Genomic DNA, 23,569 nt, shown 5'->3' with positions numbered 1-23,569 from the left:
ATTGGTGTATAACTGATCAGTAGGCAAGTTTTACCTACAGCTCCATCTTCCACCCCCACACACCTGATGGCCTACATTAAAGCCACTTGCTGGGTGGCTCGGGGCTGCACTTGGGCACAGAGGCAAGAAGCAGTGGGTTCAGGGGTGTCAGAACCTCTTTCTACACTGTTCACCCTCAGCAGACTGTAAGCTGAAACCTAGCTAAAGACCACACAAACCTAGCAAAAGAACCCCATGTTTGCAGCTCAGTGGGAATTCTATTTTTAATTGTAGGATAATTACTTTTCAACATTCTGATGGTTTTTGCCATACACCAACATGAATCAGCCATAGGTATACACATGTCCCCTCCTTCCTGTACCCCTCTCCCACCTCCTTCCCCCTCCCATCCCTCTAGGTTGTCACAGATCCCCAGCTTTGAGTTCCCTGCATCATACAGCAAACTCCCTCAGTGGGGATTCTTTAAGGCCAGAACATCTCCTTAGCCTAAAAGGGCCAGACTTAGAACAATAGAATTTGAGAGAGATGGAATTGTGGAAGCTTATTTGGTCTATGGTGGTTTATCCAGTGTGATACAAAGTACTCCAAGTAATAAGGTGAGACTTGTATTTAGAGCGGTTTTCGTGAAATGGGCTGTGGATGTGTGTGCACTGAAGATGGTGCCACAGGCTCCATTTATGAAGCGCAACTGGAGTATCAGACCCACCAGGATGCATTTGTAAAAGAAGAATTCAGCAAAAGATAGTAGAAGGACTTAGAACTGTAGTCATAGGACAGGGATTTACATCCCACTTCTGTAATATCGGGCTTCCCTTGTGGTTCAGCTCTTAATCTGCCCACAGTGTGGGAGACCTGGGTTCGATCCCTGGGTTGGGAAGATCCCCAGGAGAAGGGAAAGGCTACCCACTCCAGTATTCTGGTCTGGAGGATTCCATGGGCTGTATAGTCCATGGGGTTGCAAAGAGTCGGGCATGACTGAGCAACTTTCACTTTTTTCTGTGATATCATGAATGAATCCTTAACTCTGGGTAAGTGTTTCTTAACCTCTCTGACCCTTAGTTTCAATTTTTTTTTAAATGAAAATGATAACGACTACTCACTAAGATTGTTGCAAAGATATATATCAATAGTATTAAATGAAAAAAGAATTAATTCAAGAGTTAAAGTGCCTTGCAAACTATAAAGTACCTTGAACATGAAAGTTGTTTATGCAATAAGCATTTATTAAGGAATTATTGTGCACATAAACTGTATTAAGGGTTTCAGCAATCTACCAAGTATATTTTAAAATATCTCATACCGTTTTAGTCCACCAGTTGAGAAGTTTATGTGAGAAAGCCTTTGCCTGAAATAACTATTATATATAGTATTTTTCCTTTATCCCATTGGCTGGATTTAACAGGTAGATCAGGATTTTAAGACATCAAGGAACATGAAGGTTTTCAAACAGTTGCTCTTTGCCTTTATTAATAAAGAGAACTGTGCTGAGAGTGTATGCTTCAATGAGAAATAATGAGAGAAAATTGTTCACAAGCTTACTTGGTTAAGTGCAATTAAGCTAGCCTGTAATTTTTGTATTAAACTGCTTGGTAGTTGGGAACCAGTATTTGGAGCTACTCATTAAATAAATTACCTAGATTAAGGAGTTTTCCCTGATTACAAACAAAGGGAGCAAGGATGTTGTTAAAACCCGTGGTCTCTTAAAGAATAATGCGAGGCTGGTGAACAGGTAGCCCTAGACTCTGGCTGCATGGCCCACGGAAACTATTGATCAGGCCTGATAGCGCCTCAGAAGAAGGAATTACTGGGAGGCTTGGAACCTGGGTGCCCCTGCCGCTTTAAATGTGTGTGACCTTTGGCCAGTGAGTCGGCTCCCTGAACCCAGTTTCCCTTTTTCTCTAAAGAGGAGTAATAACATCCATGTGGCCTATTGCATGGGGATGTGGTAGTGATCTGACTCAAGATGCAGATTATAGGAAAAACTGATCCAGAGAGGCTTGGCAAGCTCTGCTCAAATGCCAGTGTAGATAGAATCACCTGATGATTCTGTTCAAATGTAGACTCATTCAGGAGAGTCTACAGTGTAGTCCTGATTCTGTGGTTCTGACAAACTCCCAAGTGATGCTGCTGCTGGCCTATTACAGATCATACTTTGAGTACTAAGAGCTTCAAGAATAAAGACAGTTTTAGACCATTATTGGAGAAGGAAATGGCCACCCAATCCAGTATTCTTGCCTGGAAAATTCCATGGACAGAGGTGTCTGGTGGACTATAGTCCATGGGATCCCAAAGAGTCGGACGCGACTGAGCAACTAATTAGACCATTATACTGCAAGTTCCAGGAATAAAGATTCACTTCAGTATAGGTGTGGGCCAACTGCTCAACAACATTATGGAAGTACTGGTTACTTTCTGCTTTTTCCTGTGTTTTGTAATGTCAGCTTTCACTTTGAGGCTGGCTCTCCCTGTGGTACGCGCGTGTGGTATGTGTGTGCTAAATCACTTCAGTCGTGTCCAACTCTGTGCGACCCTATGGACTGTAGCCTGCCAGACTCCTCTGTCCTTGGACTTCCCCAGGCAAGAATACTGGAGTGGGTTGCCAAGCCTTCTTCCCGGGGATCTTCCCAACCCAGGGATCAAGCCTGCGTCTATGTTTCCTGCCTTAGCAGGCAGGTTCTTTACCACTAGCGCCTCCTCCCTGTGGCACTTAGGCGACTGCCTGCAGCTCCTGGGGCTTTGCTTCAGACATCCTTGGTTGTGGCCAGCAGAAAACTAGCAGTGTTGTCAGCCGGAGTCTTAAGGCTCATTTCAGTTGTACAGATGAAATGAACTGACTGGCTTAACCCAGGTCATAGGCTTGTGACCCCGCCTACTTGTGGGGGTGGAAGTGAGGTGAAATTCCCAGGACCAAATGGAAATGAGGGCTATAGGAGGGAGAAAACAGATGCTGGGGCTGGGGGCAGCTAAAGAATGCCCTTTTTAAGAGTGTTTATCAAATCTATTTTAGCAAATATGATCTATTAATATGAATATCATAAACAGTATGCACACATCCCCATTTGATTTACGAATCTTCTTTGAGTCAAGAAATACCAATTTTTGTTAATATCAAATATATTTTGGAGATCACAACACTCTTTTAGAGATTCCCAAGACATTTTTATTTATTGATAAATTTAATGTGGTTTGGGTCAACAGGAGTCACTAACAAGGGTTGGAGTGAATAATCTCTTTATGAAGAGATCAGAAAATCCACAGCACAGGGAAATGCTTTTAAGGTGTTTTGAACTTTGGTTCTTAAATATAATCATAAATTTAAGTCTGCTATCTGGCTGGACTTGGAGGGGAACAAGGGAAATACGGAAAAAACTGTTGTAGCAAATGAAAATGCCGCGAGAGTTACTGAGGATGGGGCTGCCCTCCCCAGGACAGAAGGAATGGTTTGTTAATTAAGACAAAACAGAAATTAAGTTTTTTGAGAGTTATTCAGTTAGCGATGGTGAACTTCTTGCTAATCTTGCTGTTCCTATGCCCAAAGCTTTCATAACATTGTTCTTTTACCACATGCTTGTCACCCAACCAGCAGACACTATTTGCCTTGGGTCTAGAATTTACCATGAGAAAGATGCCAGGCCTGAGATGAAGTTCTGATTAGGAAATTTCTCTCCATAGATAGACTTGCCCCAGTGCCATGATGGCAGTTATGTCAGCATGCTGTCAAATAAACTCAAGATTAATTCTGAGAAAGCAAGAATCCTGACCAGATTCTTTCTCCCCAGTGCTCAGAGCACTGAAGTTTACTGCAGGCTTTGGGACTTTGTAGACACGAACTCAGCTGGGACCCAGGAGTTTACTGTGTAGGGCAATGTCTCTGCACTTGCCAGGCTTGGCCACGGCTGGGTGTAGATGTGGCACAAACTGCATGAGGCTGCAGATCTGGGTGGTGGCCCCTGCAAAGCCTAGCTATCTTTTAGGTAGTATGTCATTCATAATTTAACCTTACCCAAAGAGGTTTATCAAAATGGAGGGTAATCTTGGGAACCCATAACTTGCAGTTGGTGTCAGAAATGTGGGTATTCTTGTAGGCTTTACAGTCGGCATCAGAAGTGTGATTCCCTATGTTGGCTTAAAAAATGCACAATTTAAGAGTTGTAAATTAAGTCTTATTTGGGGGCAAAATGAGGACTGTAGCCCGGAATGCAGCACCTCAGAGAGCTCTGAGAAACTGCTCCAAAAGGCCAAGGGGGGAAGGTGAGCATATATGTGATTTTGTGGAAGGGGAATACATTCAATCAAACATATTTTTTTTTGCAGAAGCTTTCTGCTAGTCACAAGGAACAGTTATCACGATGAGGGATTTAGTGCTTTTTGAGATATGAGGAGATACAAGAATTGGGCTCATAAAATCTCCTGAAATTAACTATCTGAAGACCCGTTCTGCCAGTCTGTGCCCTCTACTCCCCAGCACAGAGTGCCTCATTTCTGCTTTCCACCCTGAAATCCTTTCAGAGGGTGTTGAAAATCAGCAGCTGCAGCAGCGTATGATTTAATCCTTGTAGCGGTAGATGGCAAGTGCCAATGACAGGTGCCAATTCGTAGTTGACACCTAGAATGAGCCTCACTCACTGAACTGTGTGGTTCGGGGAAAGAAAAGATGAGAGGCCTGGAATAAGTCTTTGATTCCTGCATGACTTCCTGTTCACCCACTGTTTGAAACTGCTCTTGTGTTACAGGAAGGGGGACGCCTTCTAGGGTCCAAGAGTGGGCTCTTGTCTAATGTTCTGCAATGAATTATCTGAGGAAACACAGATTACTGACAAGCAGAAGACTGTATGGGGAAGTGGAGGAGCAGTGTAAAAGGAACCCAGGAGGATTGCTCTGCCACATGGCTCCCAGTCTCAGGTTTTATGGTAATGAGGTTAGTTTCCAGGTTGTCTCTGGCCAGTCATCTTGCTTGGCCCCTAGTCTGATTCAGGGACCTTCCTGGTGGCAGGTGTATCTCTGAGCCAAGATGGGTCCCTGCGTGAGGCTTTTGGGGAGACTGGCAGGACAAATCGTCTCCTCTCTCCTCCTTTGGCCCCTCCTGAATTCTCCCAGTTAGTTTTTGTGGCAGCACCACTAAAACTTCTTTACTGGGACTTCCTGTGGTGAGACAACTCAGGCAAGCGGTTTTCATCTTGCCTGGCCAAGGTGGGTGGTTTTGCTCAGAGGTTCCCTAATGATTGTGCTGGGGTCAGTTACTAGGTGTAAAAGTTACCAGTGGAATCTAGAGATGAATCCCTCTCCCCAGGAGTTAGCTCACTGGATACATGAGGAAATATAAACAATAAGAAATAAGCTAAATATATAATGCCTCAGTGGCAACCCCCTCCAGTACTCTTGCCTGGAAAATCCCATGGACGGAGGAGCCTGGTGGGCTGCAGTCCATGGGGTTGCTAAGAGTCAGACATGACTGAGCAACTTCGCTTTCACTTTTCACTTTCATGCATTGGAGAAGGAAATGGCAACCCGCTCCAGTGTTCTTGCCTGGAGAATCCCAGGGATGGGGGAGCTTGGTGGGCTGCCGTCTATGGGGTTGCACAGAGTTGGACACGACTGAAGTGACTTAGCAGCATAATGCCTTGGCTATTACTATTCAGTTCAGTTGCTCAGTTGTGTCCAACTCTGTGCGACCCCATGAACTGCAGCACGCCAGGCCTCCCTGTCCATTACCAACTCCGGAGTTCACTCAAACTCACATCCATCGAGTCAGTGATGCCATCCAGCCATCTCATCCTCTGTTGTCCCTTCTCCTCCTGCCCTAATCCCTCCCAGCATCAGAGTCTTTTCCAGTGAGTCAATTCTTCGCATGAGGTGGCCAAAATATTGGAGTTTCAGCTTCAGCATCAGTCCTTCCAATGAACACCCAGGACTGATCTCCTTTAGAATGGACTGGTTGGATCTCCTTGCAGTCCAAGGGACTCTCAAGAGTCTTCTCTAATACCACAGTTCAAATTGTTCACAAGAGCTAAAATGAAAACAGAGAGTGTTGGGGCAGATTCTGACTGTGAGCCCAGCTTAGATATCAGCCAGTCTGAGCTGTGACTGCCAGCCTCAGGGCTGCTCCCAAAGGGAGAATTATGTGGGGACAACAGGTAGGACTTCTAGGACCTCTGGTCTAGATGGGGAAAGGGCAAAACTAAAGAACTAGTGAAACCACAGGGTATGGTGTGAAAGAGTTGTTTCCTTTTTGCATTGATATTTTCAGCTTCCCGGGGAACCTTTTCTAACACGCGTTGCGAGTGACTAACTTAGAGGTGGTATCTTTGGTTTTGGATGCTGCAGAGTACAAGAGCATGTTTGGGTTAATATAGAACCCAGCTCACTATTGAACAATTGCAGATGGCTATAGGTGATCCAGACACACAGCAAGTTGTTTCCAAAAGGACAGCTAGCCTGGTGGACTGGATAAAAGCAGCTCCAAAGTGAATTTATCCTGAGAAGGAAAAACTGCCCAACTCTCCCTTTAAATGTGAAGTGGAACATCCCAGATGAAACAGCTGAGATGCTTAGTACGCAAGTCCTGCTGGGATTATTGGGCTATTCATCCACTGTGTATACCCCTTACCCAAGGCGTAGTAAATGCTATGATTAAAGGCACCCCTTTGGCATGGGCACCCCATGTAACATTGCTGCTTTGATACCGAGCAACAGTTTGAGAAGCCCTGTCAGATTTGTCGTCTCAGATTCCCTTACAGATTTTTTACAGATGTTAAAAAAATAGAATGATTCCTAAGAAAATGGGGAAAGACAAGGGGAACAGTCAAGGGTGTTGACCCCACCAAGTGGTTGTTGAGAAATGGGATGAGTAAAGCAGACATTAATAAGTTGAAACAAAGGTCTTAATGCAGCACTATTGGAGGTTATGTGGACCAGTGGAAGCCTCCTGGTGATTCCTACTGTTTCAGATCAGATCAGATCAGATCAGTCGCTCAGTCGTGTCCGACTCTTTGCGACCCCATGAATCGAAGCATGCCAGGCTTCTCTGTCCATCACCAACTCCTGGAGTTCACTGAGACTCAAGTCCATCGAGTCGGTGATGCCATCCAGCCATCTCATCCTCTGTCGTCCCCTTCTCCTCTTGCCCCCAATCCCTCCCAGCATCAGAGTCTTTTTCCAATGAGTCAACTCTTCGCATGAGGTGGCCAAAGTACTGGAGCTTCAGCTTCAGCATCATTCCTTCCAAAGAAATCCCAGGGCTGATCTCCTTCAGAATGGACTGGTTGGATCTCCTTGCAGTCCAAGGGACTCTCAAGAGTCTTCTCCAACACCACAGTTCAAAAGCATCAATTCTTCGGCACTCAGCCTTCTTCACAGTCCAACTCTCACATCCATACATGACCACAGGAAAAACCATAGCCTTGACTAGACGAACCTTTGTTGGCAAAGTAATGTCTCTGCTTTTGAATATGCTATCTAGGTTGGTCATAGCTTTCTTTCCAAGGATAAGCGTCTTTTAATTTCATGGCTGCAGTCACCACCTGCAGTGATTTTGGAGCCCAGAAAAATAAAGTCTGACACAGTTTCCGCTGTTTCCCCATCTATTTCCCATGAAGTGATGGGACCAGATGCCATGACCTTGGTTTTCTGAATGTTGAGCTTTAAGCCAACTTTTTCACTCTCCACTTTCACTTTCATCAAGAGGCTTTTGAGTTCCTCTTCACTTTCTGCCATAAGGGTGGTGTCATCTGCATATCTGAGGTTATTGATATTTCTCCCTGCAATCTTGATTCCAGCTTGTGTTTCTTCCAGTCCAGCATTTCTCATGATGTACTCTGCATATAAGTTAAATAAACAGGGTGACAATACACAGCCTTGACAAACTCCTTTTCCTATTTGGAACCAGTCTGTTGTTCCATGTTCAGTTCTAACTGTTGCTTCCTGACCTGCATACAAATTTCTCAAGAGGCAGATCAGGTGGTCTGGTATTCTCATCTCTTTCAGAATTTTTCACAGTTTCTTGTGATCCACACAGTCAAAGGCTTTGGCATAGTCAATAAAGCAGAAATAGATGTTTTTCTGGAACTCTCTTGCTTTTTCCATGATCCAGCGGATGTTGGCAATTTGATCTCTGGTTCCTCTGCCTTTTCTAAAACCAGCTTGAACATCAGGAAGTTCACAGTTCACATATTGCTGAAGCCTGGCTTGGAGAATTTTGAGCATTACTTTACTAGCATGTGAGATGAGTGCAATTGTGCAGTAGTTTGGCATTGCCTTTCTTTGGGATTGGAATGAACAGTGACCTTTTCCAGTCCTGTGGCCACTGCTGAGTTTTCCAAATTTGCTGGCATATTGAGTGCAGCACTTTCACAGCATCATCTTTCAGGATTTGGAATAGCTCAACTGGAATTCCATCACCTCCACTAGCTTTGTTCGTAGTGATGCTTTCTAAGGCCCACTTGACTTCCCATTCCAGGATGTCTGGCTCTAGGTCAGTGATCACACCATCATGATTATCTGGGTCGTGAAGATCTTTTTTGTACAGTTCTTCTGTGTATTCTTGCCATCTCTTCTTAATATCTTCTGCTTCTGTTAGGTCCATACCATTTCTGTCCTTTATCGAGCCCATCTTTGCATGAAATGTTCCTTTGGTATCTCTGATTTTCTTGAAGAGATCCCTAGTCTTTCCCATTCTGTTGTTTTCCTCTATTTCTTTGCATTGATCTCTGAAGAAGGCTTTCTTATCTCTTCTTGCTATTCTTTGGAACTCTGCATTCAGATGTTTATATCTTTCCTTTTCTCCTTTGCTTTTCGCTTCTCTTCTTTTCACAGCTATTTGTAAGGCCTCCCCAGAGAGTCATTTTGCTTTGTTGCATTTCTTTTCCATGGGGATGGTCTTGATCCCTGTCTCCTGTACAATGTCATGAATCTCATTCCATAGTTCATCAGGCACTCTATCTATCAGATCTAGGCCCTTAAATCTATTTCTCAGTTCCACTGTATAATCATAAGGGATTTGATTTAGGTCATACCTGAATGGTCTAGTGGTTTTCCCTACTTTCTTCAATTTCAGTCTGAATTTGGCAATAAGGAATTCATGGTCTGAGCCACAGTCAGCTCCTGGTCTTGTTTTTGTCAACTGTATAGAGCTTCTCCATCTTCGGCTGCAAAGAATATAATCAATCTGATTTCGGTGTTGACCATCTGGTGATGTCCATGTGTAGAGTCTTCTCTTGTGTTGTTGGAAGAGGGTGTTTGTTATGACTAGTGCATTTTCTTGGCAAAACTCTATTAGTCTTTGCCCTGCTTCATTCTGTATTCCAAGGCCAAATTTGCCTGTTACTCCAGGTGTTTCTTGACTTCCTACTTTTGCATTCCAGTCCTGTATAATGAAAAGGACATCTTTTTTGGGTGTTAGTTCTAAAAGGTCTTATAGGTCTTCATAGAACCATTCAACTTCAGCTTCTTCAGCGTTACTGGTTGGGGCATAGACTTGGATTCCTGTGATATTGAATGCTTTGCCTTGGAAACGAACAGAGATCATTCATCATTTTTGAGATTGCATCCAAGTACTGCATTTCGGACTCTTTTGTTGACCATGATGGCCACTCCATTTCTTCTGAGGGATTCCTGCCCGCAGTAGTAGATATAATGGTCATCTGAGTTAAATTCACCCATTCCAGTCCATTTCAGTTCGCTGATTCCTAAAATGTTGACATTCACTCTTGCCATCTCCTGTTTGACCACTTCCAATTTGCCTTGGTTCATGGACCTCACATTCCAGGTTCCTATGCAATATTGCTCTTTACAGCATCGGACCTTGCTTCTATCACCAGTCACATCCACGGCTGGGTATTCTTTTTGCTTTGACTCCATCCCTTCATTCTTTCTGGAGTTATTTCTCCACTGATCTCCAGTAGCTATTGGGCCCCTACTGATCTCGGGAGTTCCTCTTTCAGTATCCTATCATTTTGCCTTTTCATACTGTTCATGGAGTTCTGGGTCCTAAACAAATCTCTATTTAACCGTATGTGGAAGAATTTGAAAAGCTAAGAGGCAAAGATGGCGATGAGAAACCTGACTGGAAATCACCTTGGATAGTGGGCTGGCATATTAATCAAGTTGGAATCTGACAGAGGGGGCCAGGATCTTTTGGCTCAATCCCCTCCCTGGGGACCCAAAGCCATATGCACAGGTATGAGGAAATGGACAGTGGCATTGAAGGAGGAGAGGATGTTTGGGGCTTCTTGATATGGAATTCCAATGCACTGTGATTCCAAAATCTGTTGGGAAGTTCCTCATAAGATGTACAGTTAGATTGGGAGGACATGGGGATGCAATGGTTAATGCAATTAGTGAGAGTTTGGATTAAAATTGGCATGTGAAGCAGTTATTTAATGTGAAAGGATTGCATTTCCTTTAGCTGAACATGACTTTTAGGGGTGGAAAGTTTAGGTAAAAATAAATGACAAATAAAGAGAAGGGGAAATGGTAGTTGAGAATAAAGGGATGAATAAATGTTTTATACCATGAGAGAACTCCCATATGTTACTTTGGTGACCTGAAAGAGCCTCAGAGCAAGAGAATATTATCTCTAAGCTCATTATCTCTAATATTAGCTCTAATATTACACTCTAAGAGTGTACCAGCTCCCAGAATAGTGAAGCTATGTGTTTGCCAAGACCACTCCTGCTTTTGGAACCTCACACAATTGAATGGAAGTATATAAACCTGAGTGGCATCACTCTCGGAGACATTTTGGTTGTATAATATGATGATAAACTAGACTGAAGGTTAATAAATGATCAGAATGGTACCATGCCCATAATCAAACATATTGGGAGGTTGAGTTAAATCCTCTTCAGGATATAAATGGAAAGTGACTGATCTGAAGAACTGGCTGTAGCTAACCATCAGACAATTGGTATGCGAAATATTTTGTATTAATACAAGTTTATCATGATGTGCAAATAGAAGTAGATCAAGGGATGAAACAAGTAATAAATTTAGTAGAAATACATGAAAATGTACATAATGATTTTATAGGATGGGTTAATTTTTAAAATCTATGCCCACACTGGTTCCTCCAAATGTTAGGTATGTTCACACTAATCCTATTGCCGTGATCTGTCATAAATGCTTTACTAAACATAGATGTTCAGACAAATGCTCATTTGACTTAAGAGAGCCTTGGCCAAATGTCAGGGGGTAGACTGTGTATTTAACTCATCCAAGGGTAGGCCTGAACTTGGCCCTTATCTTCTGGGAGGTGTTCTCTAGAAAAAGCGTCTTTGTTTACCTAGGGGTGGAGGGGGAAATGGCAACCCACTCCAGTATTCTTGTCTGGGAAATCCCATGGACAGAGGAACCTGGCAGGCTACAGTCCATGGGGTCACAAGGAGTCAGACACGACTGAGCACACACCAGGTTGGGCATAAACAGATAGTCTAACAGGGTGATTTATGATGGGGGCTTTGGGCTACACGATATCTGCTCTACCTCTGGAGGGTCTACACCCCTGTGTGCAGTCAACGATGTCTCCACAGTAAAAACTGGATATCAAGGCTTGGATGAACATCCCTGGCTGGCCGAATTCTCTGTGTGTTGTCACAAATCATTGCCAGGAAAGTTGAAACTGTTCATGACTCCTTGGTGACAGAACAACCGAAAGCTCCATGTTTAGAAACCTCCTGAAGCCCCATGTGTCTCTTCCTTTGGCTAATTTTAATCTGTAGCCTTTGTTCTTTCACTTCAGTAAACAATAACCACAATTATTATGGCTCTTAGTACATTCTTCTAGTGAGTTATTGAGCCCGAGTGTGGTCTTAGAAACCTCTCAAGCCTGCAGTCGGTGTCAGAAATAGGGACCTTCCTGGGGACTGTGCCCCCTAACCTCACAGGTGGATTTTGAAATTTTATTCTTGTATCCAGCAACACCTTCCACTTTCAAATATGTCTCTGCTAGACACGTTATCCTTTAAATAGTTCCTCAGATGCCATTACAACTATGGCATATTATGTAGTAAAGCACCATTATGGTGTTAATACAGATGTATGTGTGAATTAAAAAGTGACTCTAAATGCTTAGTAACCAATTTACTTCACATTAATAATTCAGCTATTTTTATTTGTTTCTAAGCAAAAAGCAAAGAGGACCCTGTCCACAGAGTAATTGTAATAGCATGCACAATTTTTATTAAACTAAAATAAAATCTTAAGTTCTTGGCTTATGAATGTCACTCAGAGTCATTTCTTTTTTTCCTATCACGTTTCTCCTTTTTGAAATTTTTTCTCAAACTGAGAGAAACTGACACACCCTTCCATCCTACGTCTCATCCTGGGCAAAAAGAGAAGACATTACCTGGTGTCCTAAAATGCTAGTCATTTTAACTGGAAATCTAACCCACCCCTAACTGGAATCCTATTTATTCTATTCCACCTGTTTCAAATAAGTGCAGCAAAGTGATCAGAGCTAAACGAAAAAGGAAGAAAATGGCAGGGCATGCTACACAAACAATTTTAGACATTTTCACACTTGACAATGCTGGAGACTTGTGCTTCACCAAGCTCTTTATAAGGCAATATTCTTGGCTCCCATTTGGTAGCTGGCAAAAACCAAAACAAACTGAAGCAATGACCCCCACCCCCCGCTCCCCACAATGCAACAAAACTAGAGGCGGGGCCATAATAAGAACTTATTCAGAGTCACGGAGGAAGTCATGCGGAGCGCCAGGCTCAGAGCCAGTCCCCTGGGCAGTGCTTTTCTCTCTTCCGTTTTTACTGTCTTGACGTTGGATTTTAATTGTGGTTCTTTAACTTACCAGTTGATCGTGGATTCAGCTTCCTCAGAATGTCGTGGGCACTGTGTTACAGATTCAGTGCTCTCTCTCTCAACTCTCCTTTTATTGGTTTCCCTCTGTCAGCACTAGAAAGAGGATAAAATCATCTGCTGATGGTTTGTGAGCAAAAGGACTGTTTATTTTAAGAAGAATTTGAAAAATGATAGATGAGTTTGAGAAACATTTCTATTTCAAAAGACAATGTTTTCAAACTTGTTGATTCCCAGTTTTTACCTAAGTGGTATTACAATAAAATAATTTTTAATATGAAAGTGTCTGACTCTTTTCGACCCCATGAACTGTAGCCTGCCAGTTTCCTCTGTCCATGGGATTCTCCAGGCAAGAATATTGGAGTGGGTAGCCATTCCCTTCTCCAGGGAATCTTCCTGACCCAGGGATTGAACCTGGGTCTCCTGCATTGCAGGAGGATTCCTTACTGTCTGAGCCACCAGGGAAGCCCTACGAAAGTTATGTAATAAATACAAAATGAGTATATACTAACATAATTTTAAAATGCACACAGTTAATTTTTTAACACTTACAACCCTTACAGAAATAAGAAGCAAATAGATAGCTCAAATTATATACCCCTCAAAAGAGTTTTTCCAAAGATGAAATTTAGAATATTGTCCTGACATTCATGTGGTTGGTGATTTTTTTTGTTTTCTAGAAAGGAATCCCCTTTGTGAAATAACTATGAGTACTACAGCTGTAATGTCTGTATGTCTGGCAAGCATTTACTCCTGGGCGCTGTGTGATGACTCAGTTTTCCCCTTTTCTCTAGTGACACTCTAAACAAACATTATTTGCATGTTTGTTCTTCTTGTGGCACAAAGCACGTTATATGCTTACCAAGGGCACCTCAATTTTTTTCACATTAGTTCATGAATATCAGGAAGAATTTGCTCAATGCTAGTGAGATTCCAAAGTCTCCTGACTATTCTTGATGATAAGTTGTTTGTTCACATGATCTAGAATTTACCTGAGTTAATTTTTTTGATAATCGTCAAAATGCAAACACAAAAAGTAAAACTCTTAGAGGTAAGCCAGGAGATCAAAGATGATGCCGCTTGGTCTCCAGAATCTATGAACCTGGCTTGAGAACTGCTCTTAAAAATGAATGTGCATTTTGACTTAATAATACGTCATCTACTAATAGCTCTCTTATGAGGTAATTTAAATATTTCACTGAGTTGTTATAAGAATTAATTAAATAGCGAAGTGAAAATATTTGTGTATTATAAAGCACTATAATTATGTGATTATTTATTCTGCTTCTTTCAGCAGTGTCCCCTAGAGTGATACGGATTCTTAGGGATTAAGAGGCATGTTTTTTTTTTTGGCGAGGGGAGGGGTTCACAATTTATGGAACACTGGGCTCTACTCATAAGCTATGTCCTTCTATGGGGTGGGAGGGATTACAGCCCTTAAGTGATGAGGCCATGAGTAGAGTGGTGATGGCAGGGACCAAGGGCAGGCTTCTCCAGGCCCCCTGAGAGTGCCAGTGCCTGCTGCACATCCCTGTCTGGATGCCGAAAGGATGCTGGTAAAGATGGGGGACTGAGTGTGAAGTTCTGATTCCTTCCTCAATTTTCTGTACCCACTTTAACTCCCAGTTCCACTGAGGTACAAGGAGCCCCAATAATGATCCCTATTGGGCATCTCACCTGCCCTGAGCCACTGGGCCTCAGAGATTTGATTTGATTTAGGAAAATAAAAATATGTGACACTTTTTGCATTTGAACATTGCATCCCAAACTCATACTGGTTGCAATTATTTATTAACTTTATTTTTTGTTTGTTTATAAGGATTTAAAAAACTGTTAAATTTGGAAAGTAGAGAAAAACATAAAGAAAAAATAAAATTGCCTGTAAACTAAGCACTTGGAGATATCCAGTGTTTAATAATTTTTAGAGATTGTACTATGAATAGTCTCTATCCTATTTCATATTTAACAGATGTATTTCCTTATATAAATTCTTCATAAAAAGCATTTAAATTCTACATGATATTCTTTCTTTCTTTGGCTGCGCTGGGTCTCAGTTGTAGCACGTGGGCTCTAGTTCCCTGATCAGGGATTGAACCTGGGCCCCCAGCGTTAGGACCTCAGAGTCTTAGCCACTGGACCTTCTGGGAAGTCCCTGCTGCGTGATATTCTAGTTTATGGAAATGCTTTAGATGATTTAACTGATTCTTTGTTTTTAGAAAGTTAGATTGCTTCTACTTTTTGCTCTGTTAAATACTATTGTAATGACTATCCTCATGTAAATTTGTGTTCCCATCTTATTTCCTCAGACCTCAAAGCGATTCTTTCTTAAATTATTTCCAATGCAGCATTTCCTTTTATTTTTTAGAAGCTTGTCTTGCGTTTGCTTAAATACACTCCAAATCCAACAATATTTCTTCAGAGAACCTTCATTACTTCACAACATTTTCTCCTCACAGTCATTCCTGAAGACTCTTGCTTCGAGATGGCAGAGGGCCGTTCACTAGGCAAATCAGCAGGATCAGGGCAGCTCCAATTCAGCCACGTGAAGAGCTTCCTTTATTCATCCAAAATTAAACTTAACGTTTATTATTTTCGTGATGTTGTTTCCACATCTGACCATTCCAAACTCTAGCTGAAATCACAGGATCTACTGTTTTGCACAAAACTGCCTTCAGCAAAATTATAGAGAAGTAGGAAGCTGTGACTCGGAAGTAATAGCAAGGTGGTGCTTCATCGTCGTGTGCTAACCGGCTGTTGCTTTTCACTCTTTCCTGGAGCTGTGCGTGTGTGTGTGTGTGTGTGTGTGTGTGTGCGTGCGTGTGTGCGTGCATGTGTATGTGTGCACACACTCGTGTTTTATGTGCATGTGTGTTTGTGGGCCCTGGTAGAGAGGAGTTTCTGTACACGTTTTAGTTACCCAGAGTCCCAGACTGTCTGAGGCAGTACCCACAGTCTGTAATGCTGGCTATCTGAGAGCATACTGGATCCTCAATACAGAGCCACTGTGGATACGCCCCACCCTAAAACTCCATCCTCCTCTGATGCTCCATTCTTAGTGCTGAATTTATGACTGTCCTAAGAGTTGCAAGTTCAATTCACAATGAAATAGAAGATACAACTCAAGGGTATGATGACCATAACAAAAGAAAGCTGCCCTCCCTCCCTGCCCCGGGTCTGCTCCGCTGCGACAGAAATAGTGCTTGTAAAGGACGATGGTGCGTAGAAGATGCGTTTGTCCTCCTTTGTCAGGCTTAGCCCACTTCAGCCCAAGCCCAGCTTCCCCGTGGTTTGAGCCGACGGTGCATTCTCCTGGCTTCTGATGCAAAGTAACAGGCACTTTGGTTTTAGGAATCAGATCAAGAGTGATTCTCTTTGAAGCTCTCACAAAACCGGCAAGAATTTCACACCATTTTGAGTGCTGCAGGTGAAGAATTTAACAGCTGGTGGGAGTGCAAATTAGAGCCAATTATAATTTGATTGACCTGCCTTGACAATAAAACTGTCTTCCCTAATTTAAAACGCCTAGCAGGATCCTCTCAGCACTGGAAAGGTGGTGGTTTCAAACGACGAGCAGCTCAAACTAGGAAATTCTTTAACAATGCTGTGACAGTAATAAAGATTTATTTATATAGCCCAGTTTTTTCCTCTTGGATTGAAATGACTGTGCAGACTGAGGGACAGGACGTTATGTACAGAGATGAAAAGGGACTGGGCTTGGCAGAAACACCTCTTGAAGATGGTGACAGCAGAAGTAGAAAATACATGAAAATTTTGGAAAGTAGTGAAGAAAGGGGGGGTGTCTGGGTTCCTAAGTGTGATGCCAGTTGTCATAATATTTTTGAAGAAGTCAAATGTAGAATTGGAAAGCATCGTCTCTGAAACTGCTTAAAGTCGCATAATGAGAAATCCTGTTTTCTTCCTGTGCTTGATTTTGGAGGCTGATTTATTGTCACCTTATTTAAACAGGTCAAAGGAGGCTTTGAACTCTGGCTCAGACACAACCTGCTCATTCCCTTCCACATATTCCCATTAGTTCTGGTTTAACTAGTTAAGCTTTATAAGGAAAGAAATGGGTCGCTCTGCATTTTTCATTTGCCTTGAGTCAGGCCTCGGGATCATTTTTGTTGACCTTCCATTCTGATGCCTGTGATCTCATGCCCTGGCCTCCCATCTTGGAAGCCAGTGCTCACCACCAAGCAGAGAATAAATGATCTGCTTTTCAGCCCCACTTCTGCCACAGAAGCCCTACCCGATCTTGGGCATGTCATCCAGTAGTCATGTACGGATGTGAGAGCTCGATAGTAAAGAAGGCTGAGCACTGAAGAACTGATGCTTTCGAATTGTGGTACTGGAGAACACTCTTGGGAGTCCCTTGGACAGCGTGGAGATCAAACCAGTCAACCCTAAAGGAGATCAACCCTAGATATTCACTGGAAGGACTGATGCTGAACCTGAAGCTCCAGTACTCTGGCCACCTGATGAGAAGAACTGACTCATTGGAAAAGCCCCTGATGCTGGGGAAGATTGAAGGTGGGAGGAGAAGGGGATGACAGAGGATGAGGTTGTTGAATGGCATCACTGCCTCAGTGAACACAAGTTTGAGCAAACTCTGGGAGATAGTGGAGGACAGGGAAGCCTGGCGTGCTGCAGTCCACGCGGTCACAAAGAGTCAGACACGACTTAGCGACCGACCAACAACAACAACAAGAACATCACCCTTTTGGTCTTGGATCTTTATCTACAAAATGGAAATAGTAAAACTTCCCTCATGGAGTATTGTGGGGACTGTTGAGATATGACAAAGGTTTTCTCCCTGACCAAACCCTGGCCAGGCGCCTCTGTGCTCTCTTTTCTGACTAGATTGGACCTTGGCTTATAAAAACTTAAACAAACACCGATCGTTTCTAACAGCTTAAGGCTGATCCCTAGGCTGACACTAGCCTCCATGAAGGTATCTGCCTGAGAAAACTCAAGACTCCCCAAAGAATCTACTGTTTGTTCAGCCAACATCTGAAGATGGGGCCCCTGCCCCCCAACCTCTGTGGGAAAACTAGGAGCCCAACTTTGATAAGCACCAGGGAGCAAACCCAGATGGGTTCAGACCAAACCCCTCTTCCTGCTTTTTGTACTTTTCATTTCCCTGACCCCGCTGAGGCCCCCCTCACTCCTCCCTGAGACTCCCTTGAAAACACCAGTCACTTTTATACAAGTCTGTTATGTTGAGTTAAATTCAGTTCACCCTGGATTCTTTTCCCAGTTGCAACGGTATGAAAACGTGCGCTAGTTGCTCAGTCGTGTCTGACTCTATGCAACCCATGTCTGTAGGCCGCCAGGCTCCTCCATGGGATTCTGCAGGCAAGAATACTAGAGTGGATGGCCACTGCCTTCTCCAGGGTATTTTCTTGACCCAGTGACTGAAGCTGCCGTCTCCTGCATTGGCAGGCAGGTTCTTTACCACTCAGCCACCTGGGAAACGGTATCAGTTCGGCTACAATCCGGATTTTACTACTTTTAGTTTTCTGAAAGTTGTCAAAGGGAACAGGAACCTGAGTTCCAAACAGTCAACTCAACATACAAAATTCTGGCTTATCCTGTTGTAAACGATATGTATGTATATTGAACAGTATGCATATTGACTATAACCAGGTTTCGTCTTAACGGCCACGAACTGTCAGGAAGCTTCTATTTAAGGGGGCAAGTAAAGTGCACAGGCTTTGCAACAGTGCTCGCTCTCCTCTTTTAAGGTTAATTCTGGATGAGGATTAGGGTTTCTGAATGTTTAGTCTTTATAAAATGAGACCTTTCTCCTCTTATTATTAATGTGGCTTCCAGGATCACTTCCTACTAGAAAAAATTACTACTAATAAAGATCTATGTGGCGATGATTGTTTGTATCCTTGTACACATCCATGAAACTGAAATTTCTTGTGGGCATCACATCTGGTTGAAAAAAAAATTACCTAAAGGAATATTAAATGGCAGGCAAGGATCCCAGTAAGCAGGTCCTGGAGTGTAGCCAACCCCCAAGCAATGAAACGATGATTTCTGCAAGCAGGCTTGAGTGTGCGGGGTCTGGGCAGATGATGAAGGGGAGCAGGATGCTCCAGCAGCTGCTGTCTCGTGAGCTGAGACGGGGCATGCACAAGGTGGGCAGACAGATGCTGTAATGACCCACTGAAGAATAACCGCGTGCAATACAACATAGCTGTGAAACGTGGGGAAACAATGGCAGCAGATGGAGAAAACCTGGCTCACAGCAAGCAGGGAGAGGCAGCTCATTTATAGCAAAAAGCCCTGTGCGGCTCAGGGAGGGACAGGAATCCAGACCCTACCAAGCCTGTAAGCAGCAACAGGCCCCGTAAGCAGCATTCATCCTTTCCAACTATCTGTGGACTGCTTGCTGTGTATACCACCCTGGGCCAGGTGCTACGGGAGCACGGGGGTGAAGGCAGGTTTACTGACTTCAAAGAGTTGAGAGTCCAGAGGACATTCAGTGGGTTTCCACTTATATGATTGTTGTTCAGTCGCTGAGTCGTGTCCCATTCTTTGCGACCACATGGACTGCAGCACACCAGGCTTCCATTTGGGAATTAAGTTCCTGATACCACTGGCATTGAAAATTCTTCAAAATCTGGTTCTTCTCTCCCTAGATCTTGTATGGCATAACTTCGAAACCAAAGGAGAGGGACGTTTAGGGGAGTGTGTGTGCTAAGTCATTTCAGTTGTGTCCAACTCTTTGCGACTGTATGGACCATAGCCCGCCAGGCTCCTCTGTCCATTGGATTCTCTAGGCAAGAATACTAGAGTGGGTTGCCATGCTCTCCTCCAGGGGATCTTCCTGACCCAGGGATCGCACACGTGTCTCTTATGTTTCTTGCATTGGCAGGCATGCTTTTTACCACTAGCGCCACCTGGGAATAGAGGTTGCTAAGAAGAGCTGATGAGTCACATCTCCAGCATCTCTGTGCTGAGGGTGAATGAGACTTCTTCTTCAGTTTACAGGCACTCTGCACAGGGCCACCTGCCATTGAATATATTGTAGGGAGGATGACCAGTCCTTATCTGAATTTTAGCTTTATTCCAAAGATATCTGTGCAAGAAAGGCCACTGTGGTTTTCAAATAGAAAGAGCAGTCCCATTCTGTGCATCTGTGCACACACACACACACACACACACACAGATGCATCCTGGATTACACATTGTATAATTTGGTTCTTGGGTGAACATTCTTCATTGCCATCACCATTGTCATCACTACTGGGTTGGCAACTAAAAGTAGCTAAAAAGGAGTTGAGTACTTTTAATTCTGGACAGAAGTTATTTTCCATTGTTTGTAATGGGGAATGAAATGCAATGTGAGTTTTGCTTAAATATGGACAAATTTTTGTGGACTCCAGTTAGAACAGTTTGCAAGGGGTTATGCTATGAAGTTGTTGCTCCCCTCCCCATCGTGTTTTCCACACTGGAGTAGGCTGGCCTGGCTTGGAATAGCTTGGCTTTAGCCTGCAGAGAAGGGAATAGACAACAGCCTATGAATCAATTATTAAAATGGCTGCACATTGGCATCTTCTCATTTGGCACATTTAGTCTTGACTCTATTACCACATCAGGACCAGTTTGATCATCCCCAGAAAAAGCAAATATAATGATGTAGATTCTAAAAGGCATACACATATAGCTTTGTAGCCACATCCTAGGATACATACCACTAGTCTGAATTTCCACTAATGTCTGCCTGGAGGTGTTGTCTGTGTAAAAACAAGAGAGAAACTTATAATCAAGAATAATTCTAATTATGAACAATTTAAATACAAACTAGCAGAATGTGCCTAGTATCTTCATCTTACACAAAATAGGACAGAGACAACCAAAATGATTTATGAATTTGCCCTTGTCACATAAGAATCAGTTTGACAGTATCAAATGCTGGATATAGAGCATCAGAAAATCTTGTATGCTGTAGGTAGGAATGTACAATCAGTTTGGAGAACAATTGGGAAATACCTAAAGAAAGCTGTGGTCTTCCCTGGAGGCTCAGTGGTAAAGAATCTACCTGCCAATGCAGGAGACACAGAGACTCAGGTTTGACCCCTGCATTAGGAAGATACCCTGGAGAAGGAAATGGCAACCCACTCCAGTATTCTTGCCTGGGAAATCCCATGGACAGAGGAGCCTTGTGGGCTGCAGTCCATGGAGTCACAAAAGAGTCAGACACGACTTAGGGACTAAACAAAAACAACAAAGAAAGCTGAAGATATGTAAACCTTATACATTAAAAAATGCATTCCTTGACATGTGTTATGCGTTTTTAGTATATCAGTTCAGTTTAGTCATTCAGTTGTGTCCGACTCTTCGTGACCCCATGAACTGCAGCACACCAGGCCTCCCTGTCCATCACCAACTTCCGGAGTCCACCCAAACCCATGTCCATTGTGTTGGTGATGCCATCCAACCATCTTATCCTCTGTTGTCCCCTTCTCCTCCTGCCCTCAATCTTTCCCAGCATCAGGCTCTTTTCCAATGAGTCAGCTCTTCGCATCAGGTGGCCAAAGTATTGGAGTTTCAGCTTCAACATCAGTCCTTCCAAAGAACACCCAGGACTGATCTCCTTTAGGATGGACTAGTTGGATCTCCTTGCAGTCCAAGGGACTCTCAAGAGTATTCTCCAATAAACTGTGGAAAATTCTGAAAGAGATGGGACTACCAGACCACCTGATCTGCCTCTTGAGAAACCTGTATACAGGTCAGGAAGCAACAGTTAGAACTGGACATGGAACAACAGACTGGTTCCAAATAGGAAAAGCAGTATGTCAAGGCTGCATATTTTTGTATTTTTGAACCATAGTTCAAAAGCATCAATTCTTCGGCGCTCAGCTTTCTTTATAGTCCAACTCTCACATCCATACATGACTACTGGAAAAACCATAGCCTTGACTAGATGGACCTTTGTTGGCAAAGTAATGTCTGTGCTTTTTAATATTCTGTCTAGGTTGGTCATAACTTTCCTTCCAAGGAGCAAGCATCTTTTAATTTCATGGCTGCAATCACCATCTGCAGTGATTTTGGAGCCCAGAAAAATAAAGTCTGACACAGTTTCCACTGTTTCCCCATCTATTTCCCATGAAGTGATGGGACTGGATGCCATGATCTTCGTTTTCTGAATGTTGACCTTTAAGCCAACTTTTTCACTCTCTTCTTTCACTTTCATCAAGAGGCTTTTTAGTTCCTCTTCACTTTCTGCCATAAGGGTGGTGTCATCTGCATATCTGAGGTTATTGATATTTCTCCTGGCAATCTTGATTCCAGCTTGTGCTTCTTCCAGCCCAGCGTTTCTCATGATGTACTCTGCATATAAGTTAAATAAGCAGGGTGACAATATACAGCCTTAACGTACTCCTTTTCCTATTTGGAAACAGTCTGTTGTTCCATGTCCAGTTCTAATTGTTACTTCCTGACCTGTATACAGGTTTCTCAAGAGGCAGATCAGATGGTCTGGTAGTCCCATCTCTTTCAGAATTTTCCACAGTTTATTGTGATCCACACAGTCAAAGGCTTCAGCATAGTCAATAAAGCAGAAATAGATGTTTTTCTGGAACTTTCTTGCTTTTTTGATGATCCAGCAGATGTTGGCAATTTGATCTCTGGTTCCTCTGCCTTTTCTAAAACCAGCTTGAACATCTGGAGTTTCATGCTTCATGTATTGCTGAAGCCTGGCTTGGAGAATTTTGAACATTACTTTACTAGCATGTGAGATGAGTGCAATTGTGCAGTAGTTTGAGCATTCTTTGGCATTGCCTTTCTTTGGGATTGGAATGAAAACTGACCTTTTCCAGTCCTGTGGCTACTGCTGAATTTTCCAAATTTGCTGACATATTGAGTGCAGCACTTTCACAGCATCATCTTTTAGAATTTGAAATAGCTCAACTGGAATTCCATCACCTCCACTAGCTTTGTTCGTAGTTCTGCTTCCTAAGGCCCACCTGACTTCACATTCCAGAATGTCTGGCTCTAGGTGAGTGTGAGTGATCTAATTACACAAATTTAAGTGAATTTGTACAGCTATCACCACAATCCAAATTTAAACGTTTCCTTTATTCCAAAGGTTCTCTACTAGATGTTTGCTATCAATATCTGCTTCCACCCTGCCCCAAGCCCATGAAATCATTGATTTTCTTACTATTAGTATAGTTTTGCCTTTTCCAGGCCATAGATATTAATAGAATTATGTAATATGTTGTTTTTTCCCTCCCTGTCTGGCTTCTTTTAATTAGCACACTGGTTTTGAGGACTATTCATTTGACTTAGCAGCAGTAGCAGCAGCAGCAGCATTTGCCTGGAGAATCCCATGGACGGAGGAGGCTGGTGGGCTGCAGTCCATGGGGTCGCAAAGAGTCGGACACGACTGAGCGACTTCACTTTCACTTTTCACTTTCATGCATTGGAGAAGGAAATGGCAACCCACTCCAGTGTTCTTGCCTGGAGAATCCAGGGACAGGGGAGCCTGGTAGGCTGCCGTCTCTGGGGTTGCACAGAGTCGGACAGGACTGAAGTGACTTAGCAGCAGTAGCAGCAGCATCATGTTGCATATTATCAGTAGTTTATTGCTCCTTTTAATTGCCAAACAGTATTACATTGTATGGATAACCATATTTTGTAGATCCATTTGCCAGTTGACTGCAGTTTGGATGTTTTTTGTTTTTTTTCTTCTAGTTTCTGGCTGTTATGAATAACTCTAGTATAAATAGCAGCAGCAGCAGCAGT

Source organism: Bos grunniens, chromosome 24, assembly GCF_055505025.1.
Source record: "Bos grunniens cultivar Pamir isolate PY7600 chromosome 24, Bosgru_T2T1.0, whole genome shotgun sequence".
Taxonomy (NCBI): domain Eukaryota; kingdom Metazoa; phylum Chordata; class Mammalia; order Artiodactyla; family Bovidae; genus Bos; species Bos grunniens.
This window is presented reverse-complemented; position numbering follows the sequence as displayed.